The sequence below is a fragment of the Rissa tridactyla genome, chromosome 4, assembly GCF_028500815.1.
Source record: "Rissa tridactyla isolate bRisTri1 chromosome 4, bRisTri1.patW.cur.20221130, whole genome shotgun sequence".
NCBI classification, from domain to species: domain Eukaryota; kingdom Metazoa; phylum Chordata; class Aves; order Charadriiformes; family Laridae; genus Rissa; species Rissa tridactyla.
Genome location: NC_071469.1, coordinates 34,827,688 through 34,855,564, shown reverse-complemented (window position 1 = coordinate 34,855,564; position 27,877 = coordinate 34,827,688).

Below are 27,877 nucleotides of genomic sequence, written 5' to 3'. Positions count from 1 at the left end.
TCTGTGACATTTTTAAGCTGGGTTGAAAAGCTGAACAAAAATAGCAGAAAATATAGTTCTGAGTATAAAGTGTGTGTAAATAAAGAAATCTCAATGAAATTAAGTAAGCCACTGTCCTGGTTTGAGGTAAAACCTAATAAAAAAGTGGCACTTATATATGTATTTTTTGTTTAAACAGTCTTTGTTAAATAAAGCCACATCATGGTATTGTTACTTAGTTTATACAGAGTTTATAAATTGTGAAGGAAGGATCAAAGGAATTCCTCTTAAATCATGTTGAAGGTTAAGACTAACTCTGAGAGCATCCACTAGCCCCCAGGCCACATGGTGCCTAAAGGCTGATGTCCATGCTGCCCAAGGCTGGACTCCACTAGACTGCACAGGCTGTCTCCATATTCTGTAAAACTTTGTCGTTCTCTTCCAAACTCCTTGTGGTGTCCCTCTGAGCTTAAAACCTACTTTTTCCTGTACATTTCTTTCCAGTAATGTCATGACAATTAATAGCAAGCTATCACTTGATGGAGTGGGAGACACAACTATTTTACAACAAGAACAAGACCTCCACGGAAGCACATTAAGGATTATGGAGAGTTAAGAGAGTCTAATGTTTCTGATAAAGCCATAGAGTCTACCAAGAATGATCCCTAGAGAGAACTTCCACCAAAACAAAGACTTATCTAAATGGGAGCTAGCTGATCTGCTCTGAAAGGAAGCTTGGAAGTACTCCGATACATATGTGTAGATTAGGAGCAGAGAAGAAGCTGGATTGAGCCCGATGGCTGAATTAGTTGATGATGAAGAAGTAGCCAGAATCTCCCACTCAGCTGAAAAGTAGAGTTCCATTATTTCGTGAAGGTAAGGGAAGGGAATTCCCTTGACGTGCCACTGTGTGTGCATTACACTGTTGATATAGTGCTTTTGAATGGCTCCTTTTAGGTGTAGATTTGCCTTGTCTCTGTACCTAGATTTGTTTGCAATTTGTAGTGCAAAATTTGTTTGCACTACAGAACATTGCTGTGCTCTCTTTAAGATTTTCATCATGGCTAAGCCAAGACTGAAATTGTGCAGTGGTGCACCATCTAGAGATCACCACTTGTAATATAGAAAAATGACAATGCAGTGTAGCAATGACAGCAAAACGGCCTGTCCAGAAATCTACTTTGCATTGCCTATTAAGTACAGCTGCACAGTGTGTACCTACGGTTCGTGCAGATTACATTGCTTGCAAGGATGATGTGTGAATATATGGTCCTATAACCATAACATAAAGTGAAATTTTCCTACCTTCTTCTTTGTATGGTACTAGTCAGTAATGTAGGTGTACCATATGTGGGTACATTTGAAGTTTGAACTGTGCTGTTTTTAGAATATAGCGAGGAACAGTATAGACATTTTGCTTTCACCCTTAGATCTGCTCAGAACTATAGGCATAAAACTTTTGTTGTTGTTGTAGAAAAGCCTGCTAAAAAAACTGTGTGTGATATCACTTGGCATTTCTCCATATGTAAGTAAAATTTGACCGAACATTATGTATTTTGATGTAATTACTACTAGTGAAAATTTTAGCAAAATAGAGGACAAAGTTATTCTTCACAGAAAGACACCCATTCATACATATTTAACAAAACCCGTGTTTTCACAATCTGGCAGATGACTCACTGGTTGCTGCACTAGTTTTCCCGTGCCCTGAATCCAAGGCAGCATTGGAAAGCTTAATTCTATCAAGGTCTTGCTGAATTTAGGAATCTGTCTTTCCAGCACACAGACTGGATTATCCAGGCTCACACTAGGGCTGTCAGGGCTTCAATCCATATTGCCATACTCTTGTCTGACCAGTAATCATATCCCTTTCTCTCTTTTTCTTTCTTTAGCAGACAGATGGTGTTGGTGCCTGGCTGTGTCCTAAAATAGTTTCTAACTTTGCAATCAATTCCTCAGTCTCTTCACACTCAAATGCATTTCATTTTAGCCCTTTGCTCTCTACGTCAACACATATTCGATGTTCCCTTAATGATAAGCTTACAACTCATTCCTTTTTGCATTTCTATTCATTTTGTTTTGCTTGGGTACATATAGTCTGAAAACTCCTAAACGAATACAGCCCTATAAATTGAAAGGAGAAAAAAATGTCAGCTGGAGATTATGTTCCTGTGTGGAATAAAAAGGAAACCTGTAATAAACTTGCTATAGAAGCAGAGAGTCTGATATTCAGTCATGAGCCCCTGAACTATATTGCCCCATATAAAAACATGAGATAACAACAAAAGAGAAGCACTTTAGCCATCTTGATATTCGATGAATGTGCTAACTGCTTTTGTGGAATTGCAGTGTTCTTCAATGTGTTACCTTTATCACACTGAGACCTGCATAAAAATGAAATGTCATACTCCAATACACTTCTAGTCAGTCATACAGTTTATTTTCTTGTCCCCTGATAGAGTTCGCAAATTTAATAACTGTCCTTTATCCTTGTCTCAATTCTCTTTCAGCTTTCTATTCAGCTTTCCTTCTGTCCTGACTTGCAGGAAGTACTTCATCTTCCTATAGCAATCATAATAGAAAGAAAGAAAAAGGATGATATCAACTGCCATTTAGAAGAGCATGAGGGGTGATCAGGCCACTTCAATGTTGAGAGAAAAAGAAATGTTCATTGCTATTCTGCCACATACAGTTTAACCTATTTAGACATTTGCTGCCTAAATTAATTGGATAGTTCAAAGAAAAAATTTATTAAGATTCTTATTAAATGTGCCTCACGTTTTGTGTGGGAAAAGTATAATTTATCCTTAATAAAAAATAATAGGGTTATTTGGAAGAAACTGCTGATAACATCAAAATTATTTTTCATCTGATTAAAATGTCTAATGATGAATTTTTGCCTTTTTGTTTTGGTTTGTGCAACTATGATTAAGAATGACTCTGTAGGTCTCCAAATAGTCTCTAAATGACAATGACAATCTCTAATGATGATATCATTAATACTGGTATTTAATTCTTCCAGAATGTTCACAAATGAGAATGAACTGAACTCACATTTTCTCTGAATTGAAAATACTGAAAAAAAAAATCTCTAGAACCACCTGTTACTATGTCAGACGTGCTTCTGTGGCGATACATGCAATCCCTAAGAGCAAAACCCTGATCTTTTGAAGTGCTGATCAAGGTTTGTATGTGAAACAGTAGCCAGCTCCTTCACAGCTATGAAGTATCAGCTCAAATTATCACTAGGCAACATATTTTTGTACATTTAATAGTAATATGGGCTCAATCCAAAGCTATTTTAAATTAATGTAGATCTTTCTACTGATTTTCATGGGCCTTAAAAACAGAGAAATCTTGTATCTCTATGCATTTTGCAAGAAGGGTGCTTGATGGAAGCACAGGAGCATAGGAGATGCTGAAGTACTATTTGACTAAAAAAAAAAAAACAACAATGTAAAGAAAATTTTTTAAAAATGGTATATGAGGTATATGTGGGCAGGTGTAACTCCGAGGAGATGAGTAGAAGGGACTATGGGAATGAAACAAGGGGCACAGTGCTGCCTTAAACTCAAGGGAAACTGTTGATAACAGAACTGAACTACCACCTGGAGCAAAGTAAGGGAAGTTGAGGCTGTTGTAAAAGGATAATGACTTTTTGTAATTGGAGTAGAAAGCCACATAAAAATTTAAGCAAAACCAGACCAGACCCGAGCTTACAATATGGAAGACAAACTAGACAATATATACAATCTGAAGAGAGAAGGGATGTGCAATACAGGGAATACCTTTGTTTCAGGCTTGAGTTGAATATGTTGGATGCCATTGGGCTGATCAGTGGTTGGTGACCACTACAGGAAGAAAAGATGGGATCTGGGAATTTTAAATGTAATCTGATCATCTAAATGATAGCTCTCGCTTCTGTCAAGTCAGGCATTGTTTTAAATTTCTGGTCCAGAAATAGATACTGTAGAGATTTGGCAGCAGTTTCCAAGATTTTGAAATTCCAGGACTACATTTTTTTGATAGACATTTTTATTTCTTTTGAAGTTGTAATAACTTGGATAACTGTAACAGTATAATAAAATCAATCTTTGAGAAAATTATTTGTATTGTGGAACAGTGTGATCAATGTGGTACATTCTGCACATAGAAATTGACCAGAATTTTATACGAATTTGTTTTCCCAAAAGCCAATTAACAGTCCATTATTCTTGAAGGATTTTTCCATGCAGGTAAACAACCATTCATAGGAGACTGACTGTAATTAGAATTAATTTTGCATACTTTTCCTGTTCACAGAAAACAGGCTTATGCTCTTATTCTAGGTAACCATTCAAATCCCAAGACTGGGCACATTTGGTGCAACTCCAGTGTTTTAAGAGATTGAATTTTGTGTTCATTTTTGTTCTCATTAGAGAGCGTTAATAAAATGACAGGCATCGCGATATTTCAAAATGACTCAGAATGAAGCCGTTTTCATGACAGATTTCACAAACGGTATGGAACAATTATTTTGAGGAAAGGAAAACAGAGACCTTCAGTAGCCTGCTGCAGGAGAAAGGTAGATTTCTAGTTAAGCTGTTTCATATAGTTTTCAGGAGACTTGTCGTTGTTTCATACCATTTTAGAAGTTTCCTGTGTGACCTTAGGCAAGTTTTTTAATTTCTCTGTGCTTCTTTCCTCTTCATGTAAAATGTTTTATTTCTCACAGCATCATTTTTCATCACCGTGGAACTGGTGGAATTCATCCTAACTGTGCAAACTCCCAGCCCCATGAAAGTGCCAACATAATAATAATATTTAACTGAGGGGGAAAATAAATTAGAAGATGCGGCACTTCTGGCATTTCCACTGCTAGCAAACATGCTATCACTTTCCCTAATAATTACTTCAGGTTGTACATTGTCGACATTTACTACAAGAAACAAAACAGCAATAAAAAGCAAATATTGTGAAAGGTACAAATATAAAATAAATAAGATACCTTGGATCACAGTATTTACTGAAAACATTGATTCATTTCTTGAAATGTTGTTTGTGTAAAAGATACATACAATTTTCTTATTAGGTTACCAATCTGTTGTTCTTATTAATCAAAGAAAAAACAACATGAAAATTACTATATTCATTTATTTTATTCTAGTTTATAATGTGATGTGAGACATCAATCAAAATGCTCCCCTAGCCCTTAGTGAGTTCTCGATCAGGACTGTATGGTGCAATAGTAAAAAGATAAATGCCCCTACAATGTACTGAATTGGATAACTGCAGTTAATTTCATAAATATGTTTTCCTACATGAGTAGAAGTTGCTTGAGTTAGAAAAACATTTACCTCTTAAAGATTTGTACCCAGATGTATATACATTTTGATTATTGCATATGTTGCATCTTCTTCTTCTACCACTGTCACTGGGAAACAGCAAGTACATTGCTACATGCTCAGGAGGGAGCCTTCTTGTTTGTGGTTTCTGTGCCCATAACCTCAGTGGACCCTGGAATCCACAAGGAGTCTCCTTGTGCTGCCACATGCTCAATGCAGATGGCATCTTCAGAGAACACATTGGCAGACACACACAAGCCCATATTTAGCATGTGCAAACAACATTTTTTCAGGAGTTTGTAAGTCAGCCAAAGGCAGGTGTCTTTTACACAGATAACAACACAGCTCTCTGACCTCATGTTGATCATCTCTTCTATTTCTCCAGCTTCCCAATTCCAAGTCTTTGCTTATAGTAATAAAGCGTTAGGTTTCTTCATCCAAATTATATGGTTTGTTTCATAAAGATGAACAAATTATTTTTCCATTCCCAAAGAACAGTTGATGTGTTTTAGCTGAAATTTAGAAGTTATGTTAGATGTTCAGCCAAAAATGTCACTTTCAATTCAACCAACAGCATAAGAATAGGGAGAATAACCACACTGTGAATTTAACTTGCAAATGTAAATTCAAACATAAATTTTTAAGAACATTTAAACAGATTCATTATGGACTGTCCCTAATATGTCCTAGTTCTTTCACAATAAGTTTCCAAAAGTTTCAAAAGAGGCAAGTGAATGCTGTCTCTGGTTTATGCAGATTGAGGATCTGTCTCAATCCTCTCTAAAGCGATGCACAATAAAATTTCAAAGCAATACGTGATGTTTCAATAAAATGAATGCCTGAAGTGTCCTATTGATCCTGCTTTGACTTATGAACTCTCTTTTCAAAACCTACATTCATATTTGTATGTGGTTTATAAAGTATATTAAATATATACTTTAGTCAAACAAACACTTTACAGGCAAATGAATAAACTTAAATTCATATATTCAATTACACCTGTGCCAATAATTGTTTCAAACAAACATCTTCATGAAGGCTTGTTATTTAGATAACAATCACCAGTGAAGAGCAAACAAACATTCTAACAAACACTAAACAGTTCTGTAACTTCAAATTGATTTTTCAGCTACTCAGCTGTTGCATCCATGGATTTTGATTACCTCGGTTTAGAAAGCTTTAATCTATAATGAATATTTATTCTTCTGAGAAAAAATAAAAAAGTCAGTATCTCCTTGAGTTCTTACTAGAATTGTCAATTTGAAAGAATTAGTGCAGATGAGGAATGAGGACAACAGGGGTCAGGACTCAAATGCAACGTTGTGATGAAATGCATTTTTCTTCCCTTTCCCTCTGCTTCTCAACATGTTAGAATATACCACTTGGGAAGAAATGTCTCTTTATTATATTGATCCACATGCTGAAAAAAAGGAGAACTTAACACATATACTTCAACATATGAATTTGTAGTTTACTTTGAGCATATGCTGTATTTCCTAGTCACACAGAATATTCTTGTCACAATAGCGTTTCATAATTTATATACCAGACACACCTGAAAATTATTTTCACATATGGAATTAAAAAGCTAGAAGATGTATATTTTTAGTCAGATAAAGTAAACCTAATCATATTTATGTACATATTTGGGTGAAATACATTTGGGTGAAAACATGGGCCCAGCAACATCAAATTGTAAAACCTTCACCATGATCAGTTATTTGAAAGATTGTTTCACTTAGAAGAAAGAATGAAAAAGTAAATACGCCATCTTGCATCTACAGTACAGCTAAAGAAATCAGTTTTCAAATATTTTTATTGATTTTCTATGTGAGCTTGGACAAGTCAGCTAATGGAATTTTTTCTTTCAGAGATATTAAAATGGGAAGTTGATACTGGAATATATATTGAAAAAAATCCTTATTTGGAAAAGAGTTAGTTTTGAGTAATGGACATCTATCAGTGGAATGATCTTCAATCAAAATATCCCCCAAAGCATGTTAAACTTAGGTCATGTTTCAAATATTTATACTTAAATCTATGTATCTATGCCAGTGTATATATATATTTAGGTGTATCCTGAGACCTTACTGCTCTCAGGATATGTGTATGTGGTAGAGTATAGAACTATGTGGAGGCTTCTGAGCTAGCTTCCTAAAAGCAAACATAGAATGAGCATTAGTGCAACTGTCCCACCAGGTGAACACATATACCCTGCTTTTCAACAGACTTTATTCAGCAGGCTCTGATATCATATAGTCTTGCAGTCTGCTCTGCTGGGCAGCTAGACCACTAGCGGCAATCAGACTAGAGGTGGCCCCAGCAATCAAACCTATTTGTGGCTGCCCTATCTTGTCTTATGACAAGTGCATGGTTCTTACGACGAGTTCATGGTTCTTACGACGAGTTCATGGTTCTCCCAGATGACTACAACACCCAAATTATGTATTTTTCATCTAAGATGAAATACAATCTGAAATACAATTAACTTTTCTCCAGAGCTGAGAAAATTGAAAGCTACAGCTGAAATAGTTGTTATTGTATCTCAGAATGATCACGGTAGCTAAAGATGGAAAAGACTTATCACGTCAGATGTTTCACTTTCCTGCATTATAGTATCTTCTTAGAGAAAATATACCAGTCCCAACTCGAGAGTAGAAACTTTCCATCTACGAGGTACCATTCAAAGACCTAAAAGAAATAAAGTGAATAAAAGCTACTGAAAGGGAAGCTCTCTAGTTCACGGTTCAGACAGGACTGAACGTGAGGTGTACAGTCTTGTCACAGGTTTGAACTTGCAAAGCTTTCTCCTTAGTTAAAAGACAAGGGCACTCTCTTTCAGGAGTAGTCAGCCTAACTGTTACATTTTCCCATAATGACATGATAAATTTCTCTCAGCCCTGCAAGTCTTTCAGAAAAGTGCATGATGGTATCCAGTCACAAATTACTGGATACTCTCTTTGAAAGAATTACATTCCTGCAGCATAAAAGAATCTCCACAATACAGGTCAAGATAGAAGATATTAAGTTCCTTTACAGATGCCATTGAAGAAGAGTGTAGCCAGACTTAAATAGCATAACATGCAGAGACCAGAAATAAAATATAAACCTATTTCATATACATTACTTAAAAACGTACCACATTATGTGGAGGATGCTGCAGAGATACGCTGATGTAGTGCATTATATCATCAACGTTAAACAACTAGCTAATACTATAGAACTGAAAGAATAATGTTTCATTTAAAATGCCCTGAGAGGAATATTTCGTCGTGGTAGTTGAGATACGGGCAGCCCTGATGGCACGTATTCAAATACACAGCAGGTTTCATAATGGATGAAAATCCCCCTGCTACATACACACAGAGGAAACTAAGCTCTGCACCCCGTCTGATATGTGCAAAGCCTGAGAACATGGCTTTGTGTGGTAATGACTCCATACACATTTGACAGGATAGAACCAATCAATTTCCTTCAAATATATTGATGCCAGGTAATTAACCAGATCCGATAATTCACTGTCAGAGGCAGATGTTGATGATTATACTTTAATGTCTAGTTTTACACTGCTATGCCCCACACCAGGACAGAGAAGATGATTGCAAATGGTTGGGTTGAACTGCTCACACTCTTTTCAAATAAATTAAGGAATATAAGATGTAAATATGTTTGCTGTGTGTTACATGGGAAAAAGAGCAGCTGTAGTTGCACCTCGTCCAGTAGAGGATGTCAGTGACAGTGTTCTTTAATGGAAGTTTAAGTTTTGTTCTTAGAAGCTATCAAACTCAGTAAGGAAGATTAAGCTGACACAAAACACTAATAACTGTTGTGGGTTTATTTCCTGCAACATTTCATTTTATTTTTTTATTTCTAGGATTTAGCTTTACAGGTCTTCAGTTCTCTCTTATTGGAGACAAAGATAAGGGAAAAAAAAACAACAGAAAAGCAATAGGCTGAAATTAAGCATACAGTGTTACGAATGATTACACAAAGCCACCCTGGTAACCTGTTGACAGATTGCTGGCTGTCATGCAAGTTACCTCCCAGCAGGTCATTCCAGAGCTTTGCATGCTGGGCCAAAGAATACTGATTGATTATTCAAATGTCTGGCATTTCTGGGCAAGAAAACTGTATCACTGGTCATTCTCAGTATATATTGTGTGTCCTTAATATCTTGTTTAGATATAAAAGTTTTTCTTATCATCAAAATCTGCAAACATACAGCTTTGAAGTAACCCATCAGAGGATGCTTTTCTTCAACTTAGTGCTGATATCTACAACTGAAAATAATGATCTTTTTCTTCTCAAGAACATATTCACTTGGAAGCTGCCTGACTGTCCTCACTGAAAAATGAATAGGAATATCTAATGAAATTTACAGGATGGTTAAAATAAAGTGTACAGTAGTACTTGTAATAATTATGCCATGCATTACAAAGTAGCTCTAGTTATTCACAGTTTAATAGACTTTAAGGACAAAAAACACCATTAAATTTTTCTCACTACATTACGTTTTATCCTGTTATTGAACTCACTACATTGAACTCAGTGACAGAAGTTTGACTGAATCATCATCATTTTTTTGAATGAACTCTATCCCCCAGGTAGGTAACCAGGTTTAACCAGGAAATTAACAAGAGAGGAAGAAGTTGACAGCCCTCTTGGTAGCTTGTTCCAGTGGTTAGTCATTCTCCCCCTTTTTAAAAAATACAGGTCTGCCTAATATGCTTTTAAATTCTCTGATCTCAGTTTCCGGTGACTGATTCTTGTTTTGCATTTCTCTGCAAGGTTTAATAGCTGTTTACTAGGCAGCCATTCGTATGACTCTAGTTATATACTGTAATTAAGTCACTTTGCAATCTTCTTCCTGATAAAAATAACCAGATTGATTCTTTAAGCCACAGCCATAAGATATGCCTCCATTTTTGGTTTGAGAAGCTTTTGCACTCCTTTGCTCACTTTTTTTTTTTTTTTAATATCCTTCAGGCTCTGTGTACATCAAAACTTTTTGGACTATTCCGTATGCTAAGGTAAAAATATTGGTCTTCTTCCACTCATTCACTGCTCCCCCATTTGCCAGTTTCCTCGGCATATCAAAATTCATGCCAAAATTTCAGAACACTGAAATTTAGTCCTCTTGAAGGAGAGTATAATGCCAAGGATGGATGAAGCTGTGATCTGAAACAAATGGAGGTCAAAGGTTATAAGAGAAGTCTAAAAATCCATGTAACATACTCTGTGAACAGAAATATGTGCTCTGTCAGCTGTAGCAAAAATCTCCTTAACCAGTTTGGAAAACTTTTTGCCAGTAACCACAAGACAAGTATCAGCTATGCAGCACCCTGCACGGTGATACACAGAGAAGAAAACTTGTGACTGAAGAGATGACAATAAACCCCATCTTTTACGACAAGTGCCATGGGATGCACAGGTATCAGTAAGAAAGGCTCCCGCTCATTTCCTGTGCTTTTGATCAGGCCTTTTATACATAGAACAAAGAGAACCTCTATTTTAGGGGTCTAGACTAAAATTCTCAAAGTCTTCAGTAGCTGGGTGGAACTCATTTATCTATTTCAGCAGGATAAATGAGCACTGCTATTTAGCAAGAGAAAGATCATTTGGGGCTGTTACCAGCATCACAAGAAAGGATTGACTTCACATAGTCATTCTTCTGATTTAAGCTTTTTAATGAAGAGATGCTGCTTATTTAACGGTATTTTCTTGCTTGAAAAATGAATATTTTCCTCTCAAAGTGAATTCTATTAAAACAGTAGCCTCCTTGGAGGTTAAATGTGAAGCACACATAGGAAACAGCTGCACTAGCTAATCAATACAATGTATGTGGGTAATGAGATGCTATTCTACAAGAAAAAAAAATGATGAGAAAAATGCTTTTGGAATTATCTGTACAGAGAGTAGCAAAGCAGTGCAGCAGTTTTACTAATGTCAGCATATAAACTTGCTTAGTTCATGAGAGGCTATGCCATTTTGTATAAGCCATTATCAACAGTGCACTTTCATGTATAATTATTGGTGAGCACTCACACAGCAATATGTCTTCTTGTATCTTGTCATCTGTATTTTGGTCACATTTAAACTTTTCTGTAGATTATTCTCATTCAATGACATCAAAATGCCTTGCCACTGTGATGCGTAAATCTCATCAATAGCTGATGAAACATCAACAGACTCTGTTAAATGGACTGTACTTTGCTTTCAATGTAAAAAAAGAGCATCTATAAACAGCAGAAAGTGCCACATACACTATAATAAAAATATTTGTCATATTGTAAATATTCTGCTCAGAACCTGATGGGAGGGCAAACCCAGTCCTTGAGTAACAAGTCTGTTTTATCTAGGTTACCAAATCAGGTCCTGTTAAGCTTACAGAAGGGACAACTAAAGTTCCTAGCGTCTAATTACACTGTGGTCATCTATGGCAACCAAGCAGGCAGCTTCAGACCAGATCTGATTAAACAGAAGTGTTCATTAAGATTACCTGTATTTGAAAAATCTTTCTTGCAAGATCAGCAGAGAGGCCCAGGACAAAATCAAGGAGAATGCATTGACTTTTTAACAACTCACCCTTACTAGGATCTTGGGCAGACCTGATTGATGCATACATCACAAATAATGGGACTAAAGTGAGAATTCAGCTGATTTCAGCTTGGCACAAGACCTACTCAGAAAGGAGGGAACATTTATGCTTTTTCAATTAGAGACACTATTCTACTGCTTACCTCCTTTTCTGAAAAGGACCTAAACTAGGAATACATTTACTACTAAAATATGTAATAATCGCTGCATTTTTTTAGACATTTAGAATTGCATATTATTTACACTCATTTTCTCTTTGTGTTTTTCAGCCCAAGCCGTACCACATATTGCTGCATTCACATGCTGACTTTGGTTGAACTGTTTATTTCATCTGATGGGAGAAAGCAAATGAGAGAACAGTGAAGAAACTTTTTGAGAAACTAATGTCTACCTATCCTTGACAATTATTTGAACCTTCATAATATGTTCTGTTGTAAGGTTTTTGGATAAAGTTATGACCTAGCGTTAGACCGTTTCTGAGTAGGAGGGATCCACATCTTTCGGCTTCTAAAAGTTAGGAACACAGTTCCAGTGCCCCGTGATAGACAGTGAAATATTATCTGAATATTGAACAGAGTGGAAAGGTTACTTTATGTGGCTTGTAGATTAAAATCCTGTTTACAGGATTACAATAGAATCTTTGCCTTCTTCTCACCAGCATGGTACTCTGCACTCATGTTCAGGCTATAAGTTTCAACAACCCCCCGAAACTATTCTGAAGAATTTAGAAAGTTTCTAAAATTATATGGGAAATTTCTACAGAAGAGGCATTGTCCACTGTGTGCACCTCTATGGCGTTATGCTAATCCAAGTAACATCTAGAAGCTCACAATTTAATTTGATTTTTTTCATTTTGATATGATTTAACTTGGCCTTCACTTTACCTCACAAATGACTGTTTTCACATCTACCTATAATAATTTAGGTATTTCCAAGAAATGTATGTCTGTCTGTAAATTTTACTAGGTAACAAGTGCTTTCCAACATCAAAGAATCAATTCGAAATAAAAACAATTAAACAAGAACTAACTTTACTTGATAATATTCTTTCTAAATTGCTAAATCACTGGTATGAAGAAAAGAAGAAATAGGAGGCAGAGGAGAAAGAGGAGGAGAAGAAGGAAGAGGTATTCTTATTGTTTCTAATATTTGCAACACTATTTTTGCTTCTTTTCTGTGCTAACAGATCACTAAGTACTGATTTTTCGCTTGTCTGTTAGCGCAATGTGGTAACATATGTATCAATTATGCATAGCCATCCCAGGAATGTAGCGTCCACAGGTGAGGACTGCTGACAGCTATTGAGGTTGTAAAGATCTCCTTTGTGTCTGATTCAATTTTACTCAAAGTCGAAAAAAATTTTTTTTAATTTTTTTTTTTTAGTATTTCAACAGAGTTATAGCCTTCATCCTTCATTGCACGTTGTCCTGGTTCCGTCGGGGACAGGGTTAATTCTCCCCGGTACCCCACGCCGTGTGAGCCGTGCCCGCCCCGAGCTGCCGGGGCCGGGGCCGGGAAGTTGCCACCCGGAGCGGGCTGGGGCGTCCCGGGTCCGGGCGGGGAGCGGCGGCTCCGTAACCGTGTCCGTATAGTCCTCTGCCCGTGTCAGTGTTGGTGTTTTCTTGTTCCCTTTGCTGTTCTGTTAAACTGCCTTTGTCTCAACCCAAGAGGTTTGCCTTTTTTCTTCCGATTCTTCCCGGATCGGGAAGGCCCAAGCGAGCAGCACGTGGTTCTTCCTTGCCGTCTGAGGCCAAACCACGACACATATACGTTTATCCTACCTTTTGAAATTATAAGGCTTGTGGAAAGGGCATGATGGTAAACTAAACAATACATTCCCACTTTTTTCTTTCACAACTTTTATTGCACGTGCAGTTACTGTTATTTTAATGTTTCGTTTTGGATGCTTCTAAAAGAAAGCTCAGTCGTGCAAATTTCATCAAGTAAATACCTATCCTTCTATGTAGACATGTGTCCCTATACATGTAAGAATGTAACTTTAAAACACGTTTCAAGTTGAAAGTTGACTTTTTTATTTTTTTAATTGTAGATGTTTGTGGTTGCACTATTGAAATCACTACTGCAGTGTTTTCAACTAAATACCACTAAGTTAATACAGTCAATTTATATGTCAATTGCACTATGTTGTGCCGTATAAATGCAGAATATAAAAAAGATATTTTTATTCAGATGTCAGCCCAGCTATGAGTTCAGCACTGACGTCTTTCTTCTTCTTAAAAACACTATGGATGCAGTAAGTTGGCTCAGTTTTTATGAAGTTAGATGACATGTCATATTTGGACATCCTTTAAAGCATTGTTTGCATGGTTGGTTATTTATTTTCTCCTCTTGGCATCACTCTGCCAGACTGCGAAGGGTTAAGAAGACTATTACAGGTGCTTGTAAAGTTGTATTTGAGTTACTATAGAAGATGTAGCAGTGGATGGCAGACAGACAGGCAACAATGTCAAAGTGGATGTATCTGATACCATGCATAGTAGTACCTGAAAAAATACACAACTATAGCTGTATTCCTCGTTGCCATTGCTGAGGGCCACTGGCCTGTGACATACGACATTTCCCCCATTTAGGAGAATAGATGTTGTTTTCAATACTATTATGAAGTAGAAGTAAAAAGAGTAACTGCAACCGGGTTCATCTTTGTTCTCTCTTTGTCGGTGACGTGGACAGTGGGATTGAGTGCACTCTCAGCAAGTTTGCCAATGACACTAAGGTGTGTGGCATGGTTGACACGCTGGAAGGAAGGGATGCCATCCAGAGGGACCTTGACAGGCTTGAGAGGTGGGCCCATGCAAATCTCATGAAGCTCAACTAGGCCAAGTGAAAGGTCCTGTACATGGGTCAGGGCAATACCAGGCACAAATACAGGTTGGGCAGAAAATAGATTGAGAGCAGCCCTGAGGAGAAGGACTTGGGAGTGCTGGTGGGCGAGAAACTCAACATGAGCCAGCAATGTGTGCTTGCAGCCCAGAAAGCCAACCACATCCTGGGCTGTATCAAAAGACGTATGGCCAGCAGGTTGAGGGAGGTGGTTCTGCCCCTCTGCTCTGCTCTCATGAGACCCCACCTGGAGTACTGCATCCAGCTCTGGAGTCCTCAGCACATGAAGGACATGGAGATGTTGGAACAAGTCCAGCGGAAGGCCACAAAGATGATCAGAGCACCTCTCCTATGGATATGGGCTGAGAGAGTTGGGGTTGTTCAGCCTGGAGAAGAGAAGGCTCCGGGGACACCTTATAGCAGCCTTTCAGTACCTAAAGGGGGCCTACAGGAAAGATGGGGAGGGACTCTTTATCAGGGAGTGTAGCGATAGGATGAGGGGTAACAGCATTAACCTGAAAGAGGGTAGATTTAGATTAGCTATTAGGAATAAATTCTTTCCTGTGAGGGTGGTGAGGCACTGGAACAGGTTGCCCAGGGAAGTTGTGGATGCCCCTTCCCTGGAAGTGTTCAAGGCCAGGCTGGATGGGGCTTTGAGTGACCTGGTCTAGTGGGAGGTGTCCCTGCCCATGGCAGAGGGGATTGGAACTAGATGATCTTTAAGGTCCCTTCTCACCCAAACCATTCTGTGATTCTATGATTCTATCTTTGAAGTCCTTTTCGTGTGTTGGTACTAGTATAATAGCTACTGTTTACATATGTAGGCAATTCATTTATGGAGAGAGTTAACGACTCAAAACCTAACCCCGCAAATTCTCACTCCCATTTAAAAAAAGAGAAAAATGCATAGCAAATAAAAGAGACAGACTAAGGACTCAGATGATTAGAGTATATTTTTTTTCTTTAGCTTGTCTCAATACTTTTGAAGCAGGTGGCTCATCTTATGATCTGTTCTTCGTGGCTTTTTCACTACATATCTGCTGTCACAGCAACAATTTTTCATGTTGATGTAGCATGAAAATGGATAATACATTCATATATGTGTCATTTTTAAGTTTGTAGGTGATATTAATCTTCAATTTATTTGCTTTTGCTCATACCACAGTCCACTTCCTTGCCTCTTTTTGAATAATAAGTAGAAAATTACAAATTGTTTTGCATTTCCATAAGTATTGATAGAACTCTAGCTACACAAGTGACTGATCAGTTTGAGTAATGTGAGTGGCATTTGATGTACCTTTATAAAATTTTAGTTGTAGAATATTATCATGAAAGACTCATCAAAACAAACAGAACTTTTGTATAAAAAGATAACTTATTAGAGGATTGTACGTTTTATAGAGAAAGAAGAAAGGAAAAAGGTAAAATCAATATACAGTCATTGCTATTGTTTTTTCCATTCCATTTCCATCCAAATCCTAATTCTGAGCTCTACTTACACATATTCTCAGAAACTAATAAAAACAAATTTATTCAAAAGTTACAGAAGACAAGGAAAGAGTTCAGGTGTCTATTTCAAAAGTATGTTTTACATTAAATGTACTCTAGCATTATTTTCACATTCACTCACTAGCTAGTCCAATTAGTCGTAATGATGCCAATTAAACTCAGAATGACTTTTACTACAAAGATATGCTAAAAACTGAAGACTGAAATATTTATTTATAAAGTAATAAGTGTGAATACGCCTAGGGTCATGAGACCATTCTGCATGACATTCCTATGCAGTGCACCATTTTTAGTCATATCTCTTCCTGTTTCATATGAAAAGTCTGGAACTGATAAATTTTCAACACAGAAAGACACCTACTCTGTGGGTTTCAAGACAAACGCTTCCCCTAGACAATGTCAAATGCCTGGCTTACCAGCGGACTGCTCAGCCTGTTTGCATCTGAGAATAGAGGTTAGTTGCTTTTCCTTGACCCTAATTAGCAGGAGATTTTGTGCCTAGAGTGGCACTATGGTTTGTGCTAATAGCGAATATTACAGTGCTTACCTCTGCAGTGCATGAGTCCTTTTGTGGTTCTAACAATAAGTGTCTCAATGAGCTTTGAATGTGACTTTAGTGCCTTAAGAATTATCCCTTTCGTTATTCTTCATCCCTTATCTTTTGGCGCGCAGATGAAAAAATTACTTAGGAATTAAAGTAAAAAAAATCAGTGTAATAATTTAAGTATGATTCAAATGTCTGAAGTCATGCGTTGTAGTGCAAAGGTTTTTTTATCTAAACACTTTTGGTGATGTTTTGGAAAAAAGGTATGTAAGTAGCTTGGGAGAAACTGTGTTTTGAACATGTGCTCTAAAATGTGTGAGCACTTTCAGAAATTCCACCCTTAATCCTTAATTTCTCTATCTTTCTCTTTTTTTCTAGCACTATCATTCTTTACTGGAGAGAACACTATGTGAATCCTCTAATATAGCAAAGGCTGGTGCATGACATTTCTATCTTTGGCCTTCCTTTAATTATCTTTCATGCTGACCCTCTTGTGTGGAGCCAGTACCAGAAAGCACAGCTTTGATAGCAGTGTTTACATGAATGTTTGATAAGCATCTGTCAGCCTTTAGCACTCGACAAGACTGTGTAACACAAAAGACAGCCAGGGAACCCTGGAGCTTTTGCCACCTGAAAGCATAATCTGTGTGTTTTCTGAATTTCAAATGAGCACAGAGATTGTTCTTTTGTAACTCAAAATGTAATTTATGTATTATTTACTATAAGAATATATTAATCAGAAAAGACAGTTGTTACTTTTTATAAAACACAGTTTTGAGAAGCAAGGTCAAGATGTCTTTTATTGCATACTTACCTTACTAAATTGTCTTTGATCCCACTGGATAAAAAAAAAAAAGCTGATAAAATTGAATAGTTGACAAGACTATTGACTATATTGACTACATCAAGATGAGCAGTGAGCAATTACTTGCAAACATTTTGACCATTTCTGATTATATTTTTCATTTCAGCTGTGCTCTCCAATCTTTTGATTCGCTTTCTGCAGAAATTTTCAAGAAGCAAAGATTTGTTTTACTTGTGTTAAAAAAGCTAGCAGTTAAGCTGACTTTTGGTCAGTGCGTGAAAACTACTCCCACGTCTGTCAGTAACCAGCTGTGTGAATTTGAATTGGATGAGTGTATTTTTACAGCCTTTTACTTGTGTTGCACTGACCCAAACCATTTAGCTATAATTTAGTTTTGAATCCGGAAAGTGTGTAGCCCTATCGTTTTGTCATGGACCTGAACCTAATATTCACTGCAGTTCACAAACCAGTGCTCTAAGTATGGATTCTGGTTTGGAAATGCAATGCAACAACCCAGCAGAAGAAGGTCACCTCTGTTTATTATGAAGTATACCTATTATGTACATGTGCAGGGTTTAGTACGGTCCTCAATACAGGTCCAAAACTGACAAAATCATTACAAAAATATTACTCTAATTTATATCTAAGAAGACCTTTAGAGATAAGGCAAAGTAAACAAGTGCTCAGGTGTCAGAGAGCAGGGGGTATCAGACTTCTTTTTTTGATGCTGCTAGAAATTGGGACTGGCTTTTGCAGTATCTTTAACAGTCACAGCAACTAATTTCTCAAGTGTGCAGTCCTCTTGTATAGCAGCTGTCATTCTCTTCCACCTGCCATGCACGGACCTCTGGCCACAGACAGCAAGGAATAACAAGCTCAGATTTCCAAGCTCCTTATTGCAGCTCTGCACCCTGCTCTGGCCTTCCCTTTCCTTTCCTTCATTGCTTGAGCCAACCTTATACGTTCCCTTTGACTTTGCAGTGCATCCTGTTTCCTCTATACATACGATGATTGAATATTCATGAGGAGCAAGATGTCTTTGTTGTCTTGATGTCAGGCACGTTGCCAGTTCCTAGCAAATACATAATATTTATTTTTTGAGCAAATTGATAAAATCCATTTATTTATGGACACTGTTTAAAAATAGGAAAGAAAGAACTCTGCAAATGCTTGAGTTGGTATACATTATTTATCCAGCTCTATGCTCTTTATTTGTTTTTGTAAATCAACATGTATCTGTTGCTTGTTAACTCTGTAGGAAAATTGGAAATGGAGTTTCATGCACTTGAAGAACAGAATATTTGTTGATTTATCCTTCATACAGCTGTTCTACAATATAGACATGATAAACTTTCTTTGTATGGTGTAACTCCATTTATTTCAACTTGGAGAACACAAAACACAGTAGTTGCACTGAGTGAAATCATACTGAAGAAGTTTTAGCCCATTTAAGCACACTGAAGAAATTTGAATCATTTCATATTATTTGAGTGAACATTCAGGCTGTGCCACTAGATAAAATGAGGTTCCATTTAAATTAGTTTAAGTAAGATCCCATTTTACTACAAGAGATGTTTCTGTGCTTGTCTTTGTGACAATTCATGCTCACATCCCACAGCTTTCAAGGGCCAAGATAGGGGGATAAGTTAATTTCTTGGACTTTGGGGGGACTTACACTTCGGTTCCTCAGGTTATATTGACTCTGACTTTGTTTAGACTTTGTTGACTGCAAACAGAATTCCGTAGGTTGCCAGGTATTAAGACAAGCAATGTGAGACAGCACCTCCTTTCTTCCACGTACATGGCAAGGGAAGTTCAGCTGAGAGTTACACAAGCCAACAAAGGGGATGGAAGAGACCTTACTTAGCATGAAATAGCAAGCAAAAATACCATTTGCAGGAGCATACGTATTTAACTCCAGGCTGCAGGAAAGTTCCTGCTGCTGCAGGAGATGCACCACTTCACCTATTTTAAGCCTCCTTCAGAAATAAAAGATGACAGCTGTCCCTCTGTGTTAATGAATAAATTCTAGGGAATTCTTTTGCCTTTTTTATTACATAAGAGCAAACTAAGTTGCAGCTTTGCCAAGCAACAGTTGGCTCATGTGTACCATTCCATCTCTATGTGCTGTATGTGAGATTCACGTAAGCATGCAAAAATGGATGGAAATCCACTTGTGTCAATCAGAGAAGAAACTTCTGAAATACAAAAGGGAGAGACAATGACAAAGCAACCTAATATTAATGAACATTTAAAAATTCCACTTGGCGCTTGAGGTGCCATTGATTCGCCTGCCTAGCAAGCAGTCCCTTAGTGTTCCCAGTTTGAAGCCAATTGACTTTTACTTTCAGACCAGGGCTTTGTGTGCTCAATTCTCTTCTCAATTACACTGGTATATGTTAATGGTAGCTCTGCTATCTTCAAAGGAATTATTCTATTCACACCAGTGTAACTGAGATTAAATTTTGCCCCTCAGAATTCTATAAAAAGAGGTTGAAAGGTTATGGGGATTTCTATATACTGTGTGAATCAATTCCAGAGAAAACATGCTTTTAAGACAGTGTTAGTTCCTTATACTATTAGGAACAGTTCTTTGTTGTCTTTAAAACCTATTTTAAGTTGATCACAGATTTTTAAATTGGCACATGTGCTTGTCAAAATATGCTGCTCTAAAATTAATTTTCTTTGAGCAATGTTTCCCTGAATATTGCAATCAATTAAAAACATGCTAATTTACACTCCCCAAGGCTAGATATCTATATTTAATCTTTTCAATACTTTCTAACACTACCAGCAATTTTCCTCTGCACATTGGAGTAAATACAGGGAAACCTGGGAGCAGATTTCTAGTCTGTAATGCTTTTTCTTAAACAAACAATGAGAAAATTGCTAATTAATATTTTCCATTTTTGTGCACAAGCTGTGAAATTGCACAACTAGCTGAAACTAATGAATCACAGAAACTCTCAATCTTGAGAGGAGTGAAATACACTAAAATTTAGTACTTGTAAGTCTCAACTACATAATTTTCACAAACAATGAACACATCGGCATCACAAATATCCAGATTTGCATTCATAATATAAGTTGCAGGTGCAAAAATGCAAGTGTAAATTTTGCTGGTGGACTAGAAAATGGAGCCTTTCAGGAAAATGGTGTTTTATATATATGCAAACATACAAGTGTAGGATGCCTATTAATGGAATACCAGTTTGGACACCCATATAGGACCTTGGTTTCAATTGCCTGTCACTTTGCCAGACTCGTTTTAATAGAAATTTCTCTTGTGACCCACTTGATAAAAACTCAGTGGATTTTGGGAATGCCATGGTTACAGTATAATCCCTACTAGACTGTACTAAATCTGAGCATTCTTACACAGGACTAAGAAAGACTTTCCATGCAATTCCCATTTATTTCTGATGAAGAATGATATAACCGCACTTATGCTAGAATCATGCAGGGAACATTACCAACCATTGGAACATAATCATCTATGCTGTTAAAACTCTCTGGTGCAGTTCTGGCTCTGGGTCAACTATGACTCTCCCAGACAATTGCCATGCACAGTTGGGAGTTACAGCAGGCCAAGGACTAGTCCTATTAGGCATTTTGGATGATGTCACCCTTGTTGGAGGGGGAAAGAGTGCAATAGCATGGATGCGGGATGCTCTGTTCCAGCTGGCCTCAGTGCTGAGAGTGGTCCTGGGAATGTTTAATTTATGAGTATAGATGTAGTCTACAGTGCCAAGAAAAGGAATTGAAAACAGCTGTCCTATGCTCTCAGTGCCCAAACTGTAAACCATGGGTAGTACAGGGAGGCAAGAAATTGCCAAAGAACCAGGAAGGAAAGCCTGAAACAGATGCTCGATTCCTGGGGTTGCTTGAGGAGGCAAATAATGGGATTGTTTAGGTCCGGAATCTTGTTTGGGTGAAGAATGGGAGCAATGGTTTAGACAGTAATCTTTGATATGTAGGCAATCAAGATTTAAATTTATATTCTGCGATATATAGGCCAACTAATAGAACTACTTAACAACTATGCCAAGAGATTCTCTGCAAACTGTTTTCAGTTTTTCCTGTTGATGCTGTTCCACTTTGTTCAAAAGACAAAGCTGTTAACTGGGACAGGAAAGAGAAGGACCTGCAGTCAAGGCCAGGTGGTGCCAATAGCAGACTGCTGAGCTCTCTGCTCTCCCTGTTCTAGGTATTACTATGGCCTAGCAAAAACGGTAAAATCTTAAATAAGGCTTAATTTCACACAGTTTCAATATTTTCTGTACAATCAATAATACATCCTTCCTTACACATGATTTATGGGACAAAACTAGTTCTGCATGGTTTGTATACAGGATTCTATTAATTTTTCAGTATTACTATTATTTGTATGTTCGCTTGTATTCTGTCAAAGTGGAAATATGTAATTTCTTTCACATTCTCCATACAAAGGACTTTGTTCAGCTCTTTCTGACATGCAAATGGTAGTATATTTACCCATGAGCGTGTGCCTATTTTCATATAGTTAGAAACTTTAACACCGTTCTTCTTGACTTCAACTTCTGCAAGGTAAGCAACAGATAGGACTGATATTATAGTAGATGTGGTTCTCAGCAACTGGGGAAACTTGTTCCCTAATTTTGGAGGCCAACAAAAAGAAGAGTAGTCAGCAGCGCATACTACTCATGAGCATTAACCCACATGTCTATTCTAACTGCAAATCCATCAGGCTTAAATTCAATTTAAAATACAAAGATTCTAAAAGCCAAATCCGATGCTTTCTTGTCCTCCTCATTATTTCCAGCTTTATTTTATGGCTGTACCAGATGGCTCCAACAAAATATAAATGATATCCATATTCATTGAATCCTTACTGATGTGAAATCACTCACATTCATAACAATTACAATGTTAGCCCTACTGTAACAGGAAACACCTGTCCCACAATTCATTTTTGTCTTTCTGCCTCCTAGCTTGCAAGATACAAGATTTTTTCAATCTTTCTGTATGCCATCAATAATACTTGGCTAATCTTTGAAAGTCAGCAAAATCACTGAGGCTGAGCCTGGCAGAGGCTGAACTCAGAACTCGCACAGCAATTGATTGCTTCTGCAGCCCAAATAGTACTTACCAGTGTTTTATCCAATGATAAAGTCAATGAGTGAACACATCTTGCGGAGAAACTATCTGATCCACTGGCAAAATAATTCTTTCTGGTCTTTCAATGAAAAATCGGGAGGAAACACAGACTCATTTGCAAACCTTGTTTAAAACTTAGCAACATTGTGAAATAAGCACATAATATTGTTTCTACTTCCAAATACCACAGTGACTCTGATGTAAGGAAAGTGATTTTCCCAGAGAGACACATAGAAAACGGCAAACTGGATATTCACACCTTGCAGTAACAGGCTTCAGACTGATGGCTGGAACAAAAACTGGAAAAGTTAAAATCTGTTGATCTTAATCTGAAATGGAAATTTTGGGATAAGGATACAGGAAATTCAACAAAATAAGATAAAGTGACAAATTTTGCATCAATTTAATGTTCATTTGACTTGAAAACTGAAATTTTTCTTTTTGTTTTCCCTGGTTTTAGCTTGTTGCATCCTGTTGAGGAAACCTGGAGTGCTATTCAAAAATGAAAAGTTGCACAGCTTTAAAAAGGTCAAAATAAATTTCAGTAGCATATGTTTGGAGAACTGAAACCTTTCCTTTTACAAATACCTACAAATTTTTGTTTGTTTGTTTTCTAGCCAACTTTGGCTGAATTTAACTTGAGTTCATTAAGAGTTACAGCCCAAACTAAAAGTCCAATTTTCCCACAGATTTTATAATTTTTCACTGAAAAGAAAGTGTCCAGCTCTATTTCATGGTTCTAGCTTTCATCCCATATTTGAGATGCTGAACAGCAAAAACACAAGTGTTTAAACAAGAAGAATAAAAAGAATGCTGTGGTTCAGAAGATATGGGAATCATCTGCCAGTTTCAGGCAGAAAGACATGAAATGCCTAGTTGAGCTATTACTGCATGAGACTTCACATCTGTAGAAGTTTTAACAGTGTAGGAAGAAAAGATATTATTTTAATGATGGGTGTAATTGAACTGGTGCTTTCATTAATTTGTTATTTCATTCCTTTTTTTCCCCGCTACCATTCTCAGGTATTTCTTTAAAGTCCAACTCTCCACATCAAAAATCCTAAGTTTTTGCCTCTTTGTGTTGTCTAAAAAGCTGCTAGAAATGCTTCCTGATCACATTTCCTTCCAAGTTACAAACTACTAAAAATTGCATATAACATTATGACAGAGTAAGAATGTTTCATGCTTTAATACATTTAACACACATTTACATAAGAATCTTTATGTAAAACTCTTTTATTCTCTCTTTTGGAAGAGAATAAATCTCTCCCAAAGCTTAACTTTGAAAATGACCTTTAACGGAATCTTACAAAATATGAATAAGAAAGAGGGCAAGGGTGAAATTTCTTCAGTATGCTTGCCAGCTCTTAGAAAGCCTCTCCAACATCTTGATGCCTCTCTCACACGGATTATGACACACTATCACTTCTCTAGTTTTCGTATCTGCAAAGAGTGAAATTTTCACGATTTCACAATTGTTGACAAGAAACATCAAATCTGTTCTTGAATAAAAAATCTTATTTGTGGATTTATGTTGCTATAAGAGCAGCCTTTGAAATGAGTGGTAAAGCTCAAAAGTAACAGAAGATTCAATGGTTTCATATTTTTTTAAGGGGTACAATCTTATTTTTCACCTTTTATGTATTTCTTTTACACTTTCTCATACTATCATATGGTGTGCTGAAGCAGAATAGATGTTAGGTTTCAGGCTGGAAGTAGGTGTATGAATAAATAAGTGAATGAATTCTGTACGATGATGCATTCTCTAAGGATTCTTGAGGGGTCTTTTATGCTCCAGGCTACTGTACTATAAATGTATACTCATGAACTCACTCCTTTCTGACAATACATGCCTTTACGGCATTCAGGTAGAATATCCTTGCATTATAAGTCCAAAAAATGGCTGATGAGAACAACAGAGACACAACTATGCAGGCAAAGTAGGACTGAACATGTGCACTGGGAGAGAGAGAAGGGATATATCTCCCTATCCCTGTCATTCACAATCCTTCAGGTCTACAAAATTTAAAAATCCAGCCAAACCTCTAAAAGGATGTGTTATTTTAAGTGATACTGCTTGGGAGCCATCCCTTTTGTATATATCCATACAGACCTGCATACAGGCAGTAAATATCATTTAATTTACCATACTGTAGCAGCAGACGTACTTTTCAAGAATGACTCCTGCTTTGTGTTGGGTAGCCTTCCTTTCACCAATCCAAACCTGCAAAAGGGCTTAAGTTCACCCTGGTACTTACTGTGAAGTAAGATGGTTAAAAAGATGAAAAATACATTTTCCTGTGCAGTATCATGACATATAAGCTGTTGGCAATTAATTTCTCAGCTGTTTTCCTTTGTGCAACTGATCAGAAGTAGCATAAAGCAGGAAATCATGTTGCAGAACGTGGGCAAAGTGTGAGATTTGAAAAAAAAGATTTATTTGCATCTGTTTTCTTCTTTCTTTTAAGCACACTTTTATCAGTAATTTAAAGCTGAATGAAGGTTCCCAATGCAGTAATACATTAATGAAAGTACTCACATGTTTTTCTCCTTGTTAAAAAAGCTGTCTTCTATGTCCTTGGTGTGGCAGAACTTCTTACTATCACTTCGCAGTTCTCACAGCATAAGAATGAACCAAGTGTCATATTTGGCAAGCAGTACAACATGGAAATTAATCCATTGATTGTTATTAAAATTGTGATTCTTCACCACAGAGGCGAATATTGAGGTACAGAAAAAAATCTGTACAGTAAAGTTATAAAATGACCCTCACTTAAACCTTGAAATAAGTTCTACTGACCTTCACTGGAGCTGAAAAAAGTTTCAAACAATTTGATGATGATGTTTTTAAATGAGCCTCCCATTACCATATTTAAAATTAGGCTTTTTAGGCAGAAGCAGAAATGTCCCACTAACTCTGTTCAACATTCTGACCCTGAGAGGTGAATTCTATTTGACTGATTTCAACTGGACTGTGTCCTTCATACCAAAACTTACAAATCATGCTTAGCTTTGGAAGTGATTTCTCTCTCATCAGTTCTGTCTGAACCATGTTCAAGTCTTCCTAGTGGCCTTACAAGCATTCCTTTGAGACGTTTTACTTTACTTCAAATATTGTTGAATCCTGGTTTTAGAGAAGGGAAAATTATTTGGTTAAACACTGAAACCCAAGCAGTTTAGATTCAGGCCACAGCAAAGCTACGTTACTCTAATATTTTAAATCAAATTATAGCAATGTCAAAGGTGATCCATTATATGTTTTCGTATGCGATTTCATTAGAATAATGTCAGCATTTGCTAGATTGTTTAATTTTATTCCCCTTTTATTCAGATTCATAGTATACGGGCCATAAAGATCAGTCACGTCCTGGGAACATTGTGAAGAAATGTCCCTGGGAACATGGGAAGGCAGGCTGGCTTAGATAGCTGCCACCGCTGCAGTAGCTGACAATATTTATGAGCTCAGACTCAGATTATTTGTGTCAGCGGTACAAAATCCTGCTTTTCAATCACCTGTAGACCGTTTTAGTTCAGCTTTTGGGCCCTGCTCATACTCAGGAAACCGAAGGACAAACAGTACTGGCAGTGGCAGACCACCTGACGGGGAGCAACATTCAGCCCTCAGTGACGTTAACAGTTGCAGGGCAGTGTCTCTGAATTGCTCAATGGTACAACTGTCTCCTGTTTTCCGAGGAGCCATAGGAGTTTCTGGTTCGTCTGGCTCACCCCATCTCCCATCCCTCAATTGTGGGTGACTGCAGAGGCAGAGATTTCCTTAGAACTACAAGACTTTAAAAAAAACCTGAAACACAACCCATATGTCATGTTGTAAAAAATGCAAAATATGCTGGATCTGTAAAAGCGGCACACCAGGCCATATGCTTCAGACAGAACAGCTTGCATACGTCTAGGCCTCTACAGTGACTTCAGGAACTGAAAACAGTGGCTAGTCTACTCCACACTTTTCCACTTGTTAAACTTGTTTTGCTAAAGTCAGGTTTACATCTGAAGCCAGGGAAAAAAAAAAAAATCAGTCTTTATCAAAATCTTGATGCTGATGATTGGCTGCTTATTTTCTGCGCCGCCTTGATCCGTCATGCTGTGACCAAGTGAAGTGGAACAACTGCAAGATTTTCCAGGATAATGGTTAATATCCAGAGGCTCAGTCCGCAATGAGAAATACGGGCCCAGTGTTCAACACCAGGAGAGTCCGGCATAGCGGTGGTGGTGTGCTTTCTGCAGAAAGTGACACTCTGCCTGGTTTTGCCATCATCTCAACACTTCCCTGGCACTTCCTAAGAGGCTAAGCAATGTTAATTCTTTTATTCAGACCTAATTCCCACAACATTATCTTTCACACAACAAAACCTGCATGAACGCTGCATTAAAGGTCTGTTTCAGTCTGGCAAATGCCAGGAAATTCTAGAGTCATTAACCTTCCTTATTGCGCACAGTATTGTGGAGGTCTTTGAACAGCAGGATACTTCACATACAGTATCCTATGTGGTATAAGAGCTAAAATATGCACAATTAAGCAGGTTAATATTCAGCTTTTTAACCTCTGTGTTTCGATGATGAAACATCAGCAAAGCAGTTGAAAATTTTTATATGTGAACAGTGCAAATGTTTACACATTTTGGACTTTCTGCAAAATCAGGGTTTTGAAGAAAATATGCAAATTCAGAATACATCTAACTTTGCTATAGAAAATCCTTATTGAAAAGAGGCAAAGAACTTAAACAATAAGTTTTTCACTTGTGCGTGTCCCAGATTCTTCATAAAACCGGGTGACCATTTTCAACAGCGTGCAAGCCAGCTTCCCAAATGCTATGTGAATTTTTCCAGAATTGTTTCCCTCAATTAATGACTGTCAAGTCAAGATATATTTTCTACAGGACATCAGACTGAGTCACATTATGGTGTCTTCTGGCTTTAAAGACTTATGAACCTGCTGTTACTGAAGTGAAGACCTAAACTCCCAACTTGAGGTTGCAAACTTCATTTTTGCATAGTATCTCTACCTCACACTGAATGAAGGTTACTTCTTTCCCATAAAGAATAAAGCAAAGCTGCTTTTGTTTGGTTTGGCTTGGCTTTTTTGTTTCTTTATTAAACTCAGGGCTTGATCACACGTCCTTTTCC